The sequence below is a fragment of the Dioscorea cayenensis genome, chromosome 4 (genome assembly GCF_009730915.1).
Source record: "Dioscorea cayenensis subsp. rotundata cultivar TDr96_F1 chromosome 4, TDr96_F1_v2_PseudoChromosome.rev07_lg8_w22 25.fasta, whole genome shotgun sequence".
Classification (NCBI taxonomy): Eukaryota; Viridiplantae; Streptophyta; class Magnoliopsida; order Dioscoreales; family Dioscoreaceae; genus Dioscorea; species Dioscorea cayenensis.
In genome coordinates, this window is record NC_052474.1 from 9,613,555 (window position 1) to 9,623,897 (window position 10,343).

At 43.5% G+C, this 10,343-nt stretch overlaps 1 non-coding gene across 1 annotated transcript; it reads left to right on the forward strand.

Moving 5' to 3' along the window:
* The first annotated feature begins 4,053 nt into the window (after positions 1 to 4,053).
* LOC120259787 lies at positions 4,054 to 4,160 on the forward strand. The gene has a single exon (XR_005536337.1). It is a non-coding gene; the product is annotated as a small nucleolar RNA R71 (small nucleolar RNA).
* Positions 4,161 to 10,343: the final 6,183 nt, after the last annotated feature.

The window sequence follows — 10,343 nt, forward strand, 5'->3', positions numbered from 1 at the left end:
GAGAAGATCGCTCCCAGTCTAGCATAGTGCCCCTGATGTCTGATGTACTCTGCTATGATGTGTCCTAAATGAATCGGTATGCGCTGCACCATCGAGTACAGATACAATAATTCTATCGGCTCAGAACACCAGTGCTATCACCAAGGCCATTCACCGACCTACTCATGAGGGCATGTAAATATCTGTATGCAAGTCGGGAAAGGCATGTGGCCTTGGACACCCCCAGCTCGTACTGACCCTGGCCACATAGCACTCTGTAAGCTCTCTGCGGCGTCAAGGTTCTAAGATAATCAGTCGGTAACTGAGCGTACTCCTCCATATCTGTGAATGCCTCCTCATACAAGCCAAGTCGTACTAAAAACTGAGTGACACTCAAGGTATGGTGGTGTCCAAATACTCTGAACTGAATGGTATCCAAACTGTCGAAGCTTGTGTAAGATCTGTCAAATTCGAATGATGATAGTACCTCCAGTGCAAACTCTCGGATGACGGGCTCTCTAATTGTCAATAACTGGCGCCAATCACCTGCAGAAACAAGATCCTCTACCTCATCAGCAAACTCATCTCCCTGTTGTAGATCTCGCAGTATAGTCGTGTCCAAGAATCGAGTCTGTCTGAACTGGAGTCACGACAAGCGCTCATACCGAACCTGATTCTCTGGAATCGCAAACCTCATGCCCTCAGGCTCAGGGCATGACTCACGCGGCCTCTTATCAGCTTGCTTCTTCTATCGAGGTGCCATAATCTGCAAAATTTGAAATGAAATCGATCAAACAAGTTGATAAAATAATACTGCCGAAATCCACACGGTCGTGTGGAATTTCCGCACGGCCATGTGGATCCACAGGGCGTGAAAACCGCACGGCCGCGCTCAAAAAATCCAACAATACAACTTAAAAATACTTTTAACTTTGTTCTAAACATCAATCATCCTTCTAATTGAAGAAACGAAGCATTATTAACCATATTAATCGATGGAAACCATGAATTGGCAAAGAAAATGATGAATAGGGCTTACCGATGAGATGGGATGAGAAAATGAAGAACCGGCCGAAAAACCTCGCAAAAATCCTATCAATGTAGCGCTATGAAATCGGAGAACGATGTGAGAGTGTTTTCAGACGAATAGAGGTCGTGAAGGGAGAGAGAAACTAATCTTCTTTAAAAAGGCCTCGCGCCTCTTGATGTTCTGTGCATCCACACGGGCGTGCGGTAATTACCCACGGCTGTGCGCTTCATTACAAAAGAGCCACAGGGGCACATGCACGCCCCTGTGCGCTCTCGAGAAAACACTCCTTCGACTCTGACTGCTATCGCATGGGCGTGTGGAAAATACCCACCCCCGTGCGTACGACCCATAGGGGAAGCCGCACGCCCTTGTTCGCTCTCTGGACATCCGAGAAAAATACCAAGTGTTATACACGCCCATGCGGAAATTCCACACGGGCGTGGACATTCACATGCCCAACTTACAGGGGTAGCCGCACGCCCTGTGTTTTCTCGGGATGGAGAGAACTCTTCTACAGAGTTTCGCACGGGTGTGTGGAAATTACCCACGCTCGTATGTGGTTCACAAGGTCACTCACATGGGTGAGTCCACGCCCCTATGTGCTCTCGGGATAATCCGCCAAACTCTGCAGGAATGCACACGCCCGTGAAGAAATTACCCACGGGCGTGTGACAGTCGCATGGTCGTTTACAGGGTCAGCCGCACGCCCCTCTGCCTTCTCTAAATGAGCTCGCAGTGCAAATACACGGGTGTGCAGAAATTCCACACGCCCGTGTGTCTTCTCTGGATGACTTAGAAAAATCTGCAGGCTCTGCAGAAGATTTCTGAACATGTTTACGCACTCAGAGCCTGCTCTATTATGCAATTTTTACTAGTGAAAAACATGAAATAGAGCTCAAACGACCAAACTTCGCCAATTCCACATGAAAACACACGATTAAAATTCAAAGTTCACAAGGGAATCTCAGCACAAACATCTAAGAAATTGAGACACCAACACTTAACAAATTATTCATGCAAACAAACTAAACTAAAAGCTAAGAAAACAGTAAACACTTGGGTTGCCTCCCAAGAAGCCCTTGTTTAACGTCACTAAGCTCGACGTACCTTGTCTTACCTCACGGGGGTTTATGAATGAAAGTTGCCCTCTTACCCATGACTTGAAAGCATGATGTGCAAAGTCTCTTGAGAGTAGAGGGTGTATTATCGGGCTTCGGACCACCTAACAATGATATGTCCAACTTCTTCGGTTCACGTATGTCTCCAAAAGCCTTGGAGTGTTTCCGGTGGCATCTCCTAGCCCTCTTCATTTTCCGGAGCACTTTCTTCAAGATCCCCGGGGTAGATGGTACTTCTTCCATTGATCCAAGCATCATTACTTCTTCATTGCCCTCCTTTTGGTCGAATAAACCTTCATACGGATCCGGATTGAACATCTCCTGTATCTATTCATCAACAATCTCATCAGTAGTGTCTAGAAAATATAAAGTATCATTGAAATCGAGAGAATGCCGCATGGCCTCAGCAAGGCGGTATGTGAGCTTGTCATCTCCAACTCTCAATGTGAGCTCTCCGCGTCCATGTCAATTAATGCTTTGGAAGTCCGCAAGAACGGTATCCCAAGTATCAAGGGTACATCCTCATCTTCATCAACATCTAGCACTACAAAGTCAACCGGAAAAATGTACTTGTCCACCTTGACAAGCACGTCTTCAATGATGACTCTCGGATGTCGTACTGTTCGGTCCTCTAGTTGCAAAGTCATCCGAGTAGGCCTAGTCTCGCCCAAGCCTAGCTTTTGAAAGAAGGTGTATGGCATGACGTTGATACTTGCCCCTGAGTCCGCCAATGCCATTTCTTCACCAAGATTGCCAATATTACACGGAATGATGAAGCTTCCCGGGTCTTTCTTCTTGTTCGGCATGTTCTTTTGCAATACCACTGAGCATGAAGCATCTAAAATCACTGAAGCACTCTCCTCTAACTTCCTCTTGTTAGTCAACAAGTCTTTCAAGAACTTCGCATACTTAGGCATTTGGGCCAATGCCTCAACAAAAGGAATATTAATGTGGAGTTGCTTGAACAAACTCAGGAACTTCTTGTACTGTTCATCCCCTTGGTCATTTTTCAATCTAGAGGGATAAGGGATTCTTGGCTTGAAAGGTAGGGGTACCACCTCTTTCTCTTTGCTCGTCCCCTCTTCCATCTCTATAACCTTGGGTGCGTGTTCTTTTGGCTTCTCACTCGGAAGCCTACCTTCAACCTCACAACCACTTCTCAAAGTGATCGCCTTCACATGCTCTCTAGGGTTAGTCTCTGTATTGCTCGGCAAGCTTCCATGTGGCCTTTCAGAGAGAGACTTCGCAATTTGACCCACCTGATTTTCAAGGTTATGCAAAGAGGCGGTGTGGTTGCGAAGTGTAGCCTCGATTGATTCAAACCTAGTATTTATAGATTGCATAAATCTAGCCAAGTGCTTCTCTAGGTCAGTCATTCGGGTTTCCAAACCTGAGACTCTGTTTTCCACCTGAGGGGCTTGTTGTTGTTGGAAACCCGGTGGCCCCATGGCCTTTTGTGGACCTTGATTACTCCATGAGAAATTGGGATGATTCTTCCAACTCGGATTGTAGGTATTGCTATATGGGTTTCCTTGAGGTCTCATGCCATTACCTACAAAATCAACATTCTCCACCGAAGAAACATCACCAATAGAGATCGGCCAATCGGAGGGAGCATGTCCTCCACCACACCCGGTGCAATTAGTCACGGCCGCCACTCTATTTGAAGTTAGAAGATCTAACTTCTTACTCAAATTTTCCACTTGGGCCGCCAATGAAGTTTCCGCATCTATCTCATGGAGACCGGCCACCTTTTCCTTCTCCCTAGCATTCAATTGGTAGCCTTTTAACCCCATTTCTTCAATCAACTGACGAGCCTCATCGGGGGTCTTACTACCTGAGGTACCTCCTGCTGCCGCATCCAAGAGTTGCCTTGTACTCGGGTTAAAACCATTGTAAAATGTTTGAACAATCATCCACTCCGGGAATCCGTGTTGCGGGCACTTCCTCAGGAGCTCCTTGAACCTTTCCCATGTCTCAAATAGAGACTCCAATTCCAACTGAACAAAGGATGAGATCTCGTTCCTAAGCTTTGCTGATTTTCAGGAAGGAAAATAATGAGCTAGAAAAGCTTCCACCATCTCCTCCCACATGGTAATTGACGGTCTAGGTAACGAGTGCAGACCCATCGCTTCGCTCTCCCTTTAGGGAAAATGGGAAGGCTCTCAATTTGATGGCATCATCCATCACCCCATTTATCTTCGACATATCACACACCCTCGAGAAAGCTCTCTATGTGACTGTTTGGATCCTCATTGGCCAAACCATTGAATTGTGCGGATCGCTGCAACATGTGGATGAATGCCGGCTTCAACTCAAAGTTCTGAGTCAGTAAACGGGGGGCGCACAATACTCGATTGTGTCCCCAACACTGAAGGTCTGGCATAATCGGATAATGTTCGCTGTTGCTCATTCTATTCTGCCATGTTTTCAGATTCTTCTGCTTCCAAATCAGCTGGATTAGACTATTCTTGCACATGCTCTTTACCTTTTCTTCTAAGTGTACGTTCAAGCTCGGGATCCCCTTCAATCAATATTGAGGGATTTCCTCGGGTCATAACCTGTAGCTGCAATCAAAAAGAAAGAAAAAGAAATCAAAACGATGATAGAATAAGAAGATATGAAATAGAATATATAGTGAAATAGCTAAGAAAACAAAGTGCAAAGTATCTCTAAACGCCTATTCCCCGGCAACAGCGCCAAAAAATTGACAAGGTCTCCTTGCGTATATCCCGCAAGTGCACGGGTTTGTCGAAATAATAATCCCTGGTGAGCGGGTATCGAATCCACAGGGAGTAGCGAATAAAAATACTTAATCCAATTCTTAGTTATGTAAAAGATCAATAATGATGAGTGTGACAATGATTCAATTCTCACCGATAAAAGCAACAAGTAAGAGAGCAAAAGTAAAGAAGGGGATAAGCCAATCGATAAAGATGGGGTACCCGGATAATGCTCCACCTAGGATAATTGTTTCAAGTGCAAGAATCCTCTATTATGCTTCCTAATCAATGCAATGGTGAGTTGTGGAAATCCTTAATTATATAGTCCAAAATCTAAGGTCAACTATGCCTAACTCTATACATGTCCCGGAGGAGAAATCGAACAATCTCAACACCTCGCACTCGCATAGAGTTGCAATGAGCTCTAGGGATTCCAAGTGATAAATCTCTTCCTAATTATAGACGTAACCCTTTGGTCCAGGTGGAAGGTCCCTAACCATAATTGAGCACTAGATACTAAGATCACCTCAACGCTTCACTCCGTTGCACGCGCAACTAAGTCCTAGCGGAAGTTCATCCCTTAGACCATTCACTCTATTATGACCGCAAAGAACTCGAGGAACGGAGGTAGAATCTATCACGTCGGAGGGAAAAAGGGGACGCTCCTGTATCTCTCGACTCACCCTCTCAACCCTCTCCAACCTAGCTTTGTCTAACGCTCGTGGTGTGTCACTCACTCACAAGGTTACCAACAAGAACTCTCAACCCTAGTGTCACTCTAGGGGAAATGTTCATACAATCAAGCATTCAAGGTTGGAACTCACAATAAACATCAATTTATTGAAAGCATAATAAAGAGATTCAAAGAAACGAATACATCGTAGGGTTCACAAATACCCAAGTACCCACTAGGGGTTTAGCTCTCCATGGAGCTAAGTACAATCAAAGAAATAGAATGTAAAAGCAATAAATCCATAAAGAAACACCCTCGATAGTCGTGTCAATGGTTTTGTGGAAAGTCCTCTACTCGTCATCCAAGGATTCTCTCGTCCGGTATAAGATACGCCTCGATGGAAACTCCCCTACCAGCCTTCTTCCTAAGGAATGATGATGTTAGAGACGTATAACATCTCCAAAACCTTGGCCAATACCCCTCAAAACCCTAGCCGAAGCCGTCTCTCAAGTTGGGGAAAAGATGGAGAAAAAAATACTAAAATCGGGGGTGATTCGGCTTTAAATAGGGCTGGAATCGGGCGACTACACGGGCGTGGATGCTTCACGCGCCCGTGCAGAATTTCCACATGAGCGTGGATAATTTCCACACACCTGTGTGGATCCTCTAAACTCCTGTTTTCTCGGCTGGCTGTGAACAGTGCTGTTACAGTACTTGCTACCGTGTTGCTACAGTGTTCTGCTACAGTATTCGACCTGAATATCTTCCCGGATCCATACTTTCATCGGAGTAACGCAAACGGGCACACGTTCACGTTGTGGATCACTTGCTTCTTCAATGATAGGTACGTTGGTGGAGCTCTTGTTCTATGTGCATAAGTCGGAATGCTCGAGTGTGACTGCCTTTGTGCCCCTCCAAATGGATGTGCCAAACTCGAATACGAGGAGGTTGGCACACACTCTAGCATGTCACATCGACCTATGTCTTCGCGTTTGAATCTTAGCAAGATTTTCTCCAAAATCGGTGCATTGTAATCCACATTGGCTTCTTTCCTTCATACTTGTCCTCACAACCCTACCTGCACGAAAGTAACATAAAAACACACATATTAGTGTAAAAACCTGAGAAAAGTAATGCTCAACATAAGGAATGAACGCTTCGCATTCATATCGCACAAGCACTTATCAGTAGCTATGCAATGTCTAGTCAGGAGGAACACACTCTTTTCAAGCCCACATAAAGTAAGAAAGAGGTACGTCAAGCTAAGTGACGTAAAACAAGAGCTTCTTGAAAGGAAACCCAAGTTTTTAATGTTTTTCTAGTTTTTAGTTAGTATTTGCATGAATAAGGCTTTATGTGTTGGTGTCTTGATTATTAGATGCTTTTTCTGTGATTTACTCGTGGACATTGTGGTGTTATCATGTGCCTAATCGTGTGTGGTGAAGAATCTTGGTCGTTTGAGCGTGTTCTTTTGTGTTTTCTCTGGTTAAAATTGCATTGTTAGGTAGGCTTTGAGTGTATATCTGTGTTCAGGAATTTTCTGCAGAGCCTACAAAGTTTTCTAAGTGTCCAGAGAAAATACACACCCCGTGTGGAATTTCCCCATGTGCGTGCATTTTCGTTCAGAGCTCATCCAGAGATGGCACAGGGGTGTGGACTCGCCCCTGTGAGTGACCTTGTGATGGTCCACACTCGTTCAGAATTTCCGCACAGGCGTGTGTTTCCCTGCAGAGACTTAGAGATTTTTCCCGAGAAGACACAGGGGCATGGACTCGCCCCTGTGCATGATTCTGTCAACAAAGACACGGGCGTGGGTAATTTTCGCATGCCAGTGTAGTTCTCTGCAGAGAATATCTCCTCAATCCAAAGAAGACACAGTGATGTGCATTAGCCCCTATGAATTGCTTAGTAAGATCCATGCCCGTCTGGAATTTCCGCACAGGCGTGTGAAACACTTATAAAATTTTCTCGATTGGACACAGAAGCCACAGGGGTGTGCGTCTGCCAATGTGGGTCGGGCACACGGGTATGAGAATTTTTCGCATGCCCGTGTGGATGCATTCAGAAGCATAGGGTGTTATCCGGAGAAACCACAAGATCGTGCATCTGCCCCTGTGGGTCTCTCCTGTGGAGTCACATGAGCGTGGATAATTTCCACACGCCCGTGTGGATGTACAGAAATAAAAAAACGTTGTGTTTTCTCTTTATAAATTTATTTTTCCTTTTCATCTTTTCACTCTAAAACATTCTGAGAACGCATCCTTGCACTCTCCCAACCTCTTACCGTCGTTTTAGAGGGTTGTTACTTGAGTTTTCCGGCCGGTTTCTATTCTTTCATTCTCATTTTGTCAGTAATCTTGTCTTTCTCTTTTCTTCGCCCAATCTTTATTTATTTTGCAGTGCCAGCATCATCTTCACCAGCAGCGGTAGCAAATGCACCAGCAATTGACACCGACACTTGAGGCGTCTTTACCTTCTTTGTTCTTATTTTTTGTATTTTATTTTTGCATTTTATTTTGGACTTGTATACTCAAAAAGAATCTTCCTTCTGAGTTTATCTTTTATTTTTGTCTCAAGTTGTATTTCATTGCTCTATATTTTATATACTAGAATCGATTTTGTTTATTGAGCTTCACTGAACCCCTTGTGTATGCATGCAGATGGTCTTGTCAGTATGGAAATTTAGTATTAGTTATAGAAACGGTCAATGTGTTTTACACATGGCCGTGTGTGCTTCACAACCCTTTGGAATTCAACTCCTAAGGATCTAGCTCCATCAAACGCACCAGTAGGAGTTCAGGGGAGTATTGTTTTAATTACCCACTCCCACACATACTTTTGAGTGATTTACTTTTTATTGTGAGTGCATGCGTACATTGAGGGAAATGTACATCTTAAGTGTGGGGGGAGTTCACATTGCACATGTCTTTTACACAAGTTTTGATTGACAAACATGCTCACATAGTCAATGGCGATTCACCTTAGTTGTAATGTTTGTATTCTTGAGTTTAGGAGATGTTTTAACATTGAATCTTCTCATGCTCCAGTTTATTCTTGCATTTGTAGGAATTTTTGCCTGATTGACACTTGTTGCACCACTCACTCTTGAAACTCTTTTGGAAACTCAAGTTCATTGTTTAAAGGACTAATTAGTTTTATTTCTTGTTTTATTTTGTTGAAAAAAATTAAAAATAAAAAAATAAAAAAATTAGATATATCGTTTACTTGTGCATTCTGGGTGGAAAGAGCTACCACCTATAAAGTATGAGGCTACTCTCATAAGTCGGATACTATTTATGCCCTAATGAGAGAAAGAGCTATCTCATGGGATGAGTGAAAGCTACCACCCCAGTAGAAAGTGCCACCACCTCGAAAGTGTGAAAGCCACCTTAGCGGCCGCTTCGGAAAGGGCTACCTAAGAGGATGTCTGAAGCTATTACCATCTTTTTGTTTTGTTATGTTTTGTAGTTAAATAAGTCCCTTATACTTGGAATATTGAGGAGTATACTTTGGGTTTACTTGAGTGAGTTTACACACACTTACACGATCTTGAGTTCATTGTCCTTTTTTATTCGAGTTTTTAGCTAGAGCATTGATTTTTCGTATTTAATGTTAAAATTCCCTTATTTGTAGATTGCTCTCTTTGCATGCTTTGGTGAACCTAAAGCCAAGCACTTTCAATATTTCCTTCTTCTATAATTCAATGTTTTATTTTTGCTTGAGGACACGCAAAATCTTAAGTGTGGAGGAATTTGATAAGTGCTTGTGTGTTAAGAATGCGAAGTATTCTTTCCTTATGATGAGCATGATTTTTATTAGGTTTAAGCGCTAATACAATTGTATTTGTGTTTTTTTGTGCATGTAGGGTTGTAAAGGTAAGTATTAAGAAAAAAGAAGCCAAAAGTAGATCGTGAACGCACTATTTGGTGGAATCTTGGAATCAACAGACGCGAAGACACAAGTGGGGCTCTAACATACGTGAATGTGTGCCAACATCCATGTATTCCAACCATTACAATGAGTTGGAGGGGCACGAAGGCAGTCACATTTGGGTATCCCAACTTTTGTAATGATAGCAAGATCTTCACCAATGAACCTGTTTATTGAAGAAACGACGCGATTTACGGTATAAACATGTACCCGTTTATGTTACCTCAATGAAAAGTAGATTAGGGAGTATTTTTGGCGCGGGGGGGCTGGGGACGAGGGGGGGGATACTGTAACAAGTATTGTAGCAAATCACTATATCAATTTACTGTAGTAGTTACTGTTCACAGCCAGCCGAAAATCAAAATTCCAAAGAATCCACACGGGCGTGTGGAAATTCCGTAGGGGCATGCGGAACATCCACAGGCCCATGTGGATGCCCGATTCCAGCCTATTTAAAGCTGTTTTTTAGCCCGATTTCAGCATCTTTTTTCCCACCTTTTTTCCATCTTTTGAGAGGACGGCGGCTAAGGTTTAGAGTGGTTTTCGCAAGGCTTTTAGAGTGGTTCTCCGGCTTTGACACCGTAATTCTCTTGGAAGATAGTTATTGGGGGAGCTTTCATCGGCGTCGATTTGGCGAAGTGTGCCATAGGCTTGATAAGGGGACCCTTGGAGAGGACGAGGCCACTCCACAAGATCATTGACATGAACACCGAGGAGGTTTTTCTACATCTTTTTACTTTTGCTTTTAGTTTTGATTGTATTTTGCTCCATGGAGAGGTAAGCCACCTAGTGGTTACTTGGATTTTGTAAACCCTAGGATGTTTTTGTTTCATTGACCTTTTATTATGCTATCGTTAATTGATGTTTCTAATTGAGTTCTAATCTTGAAT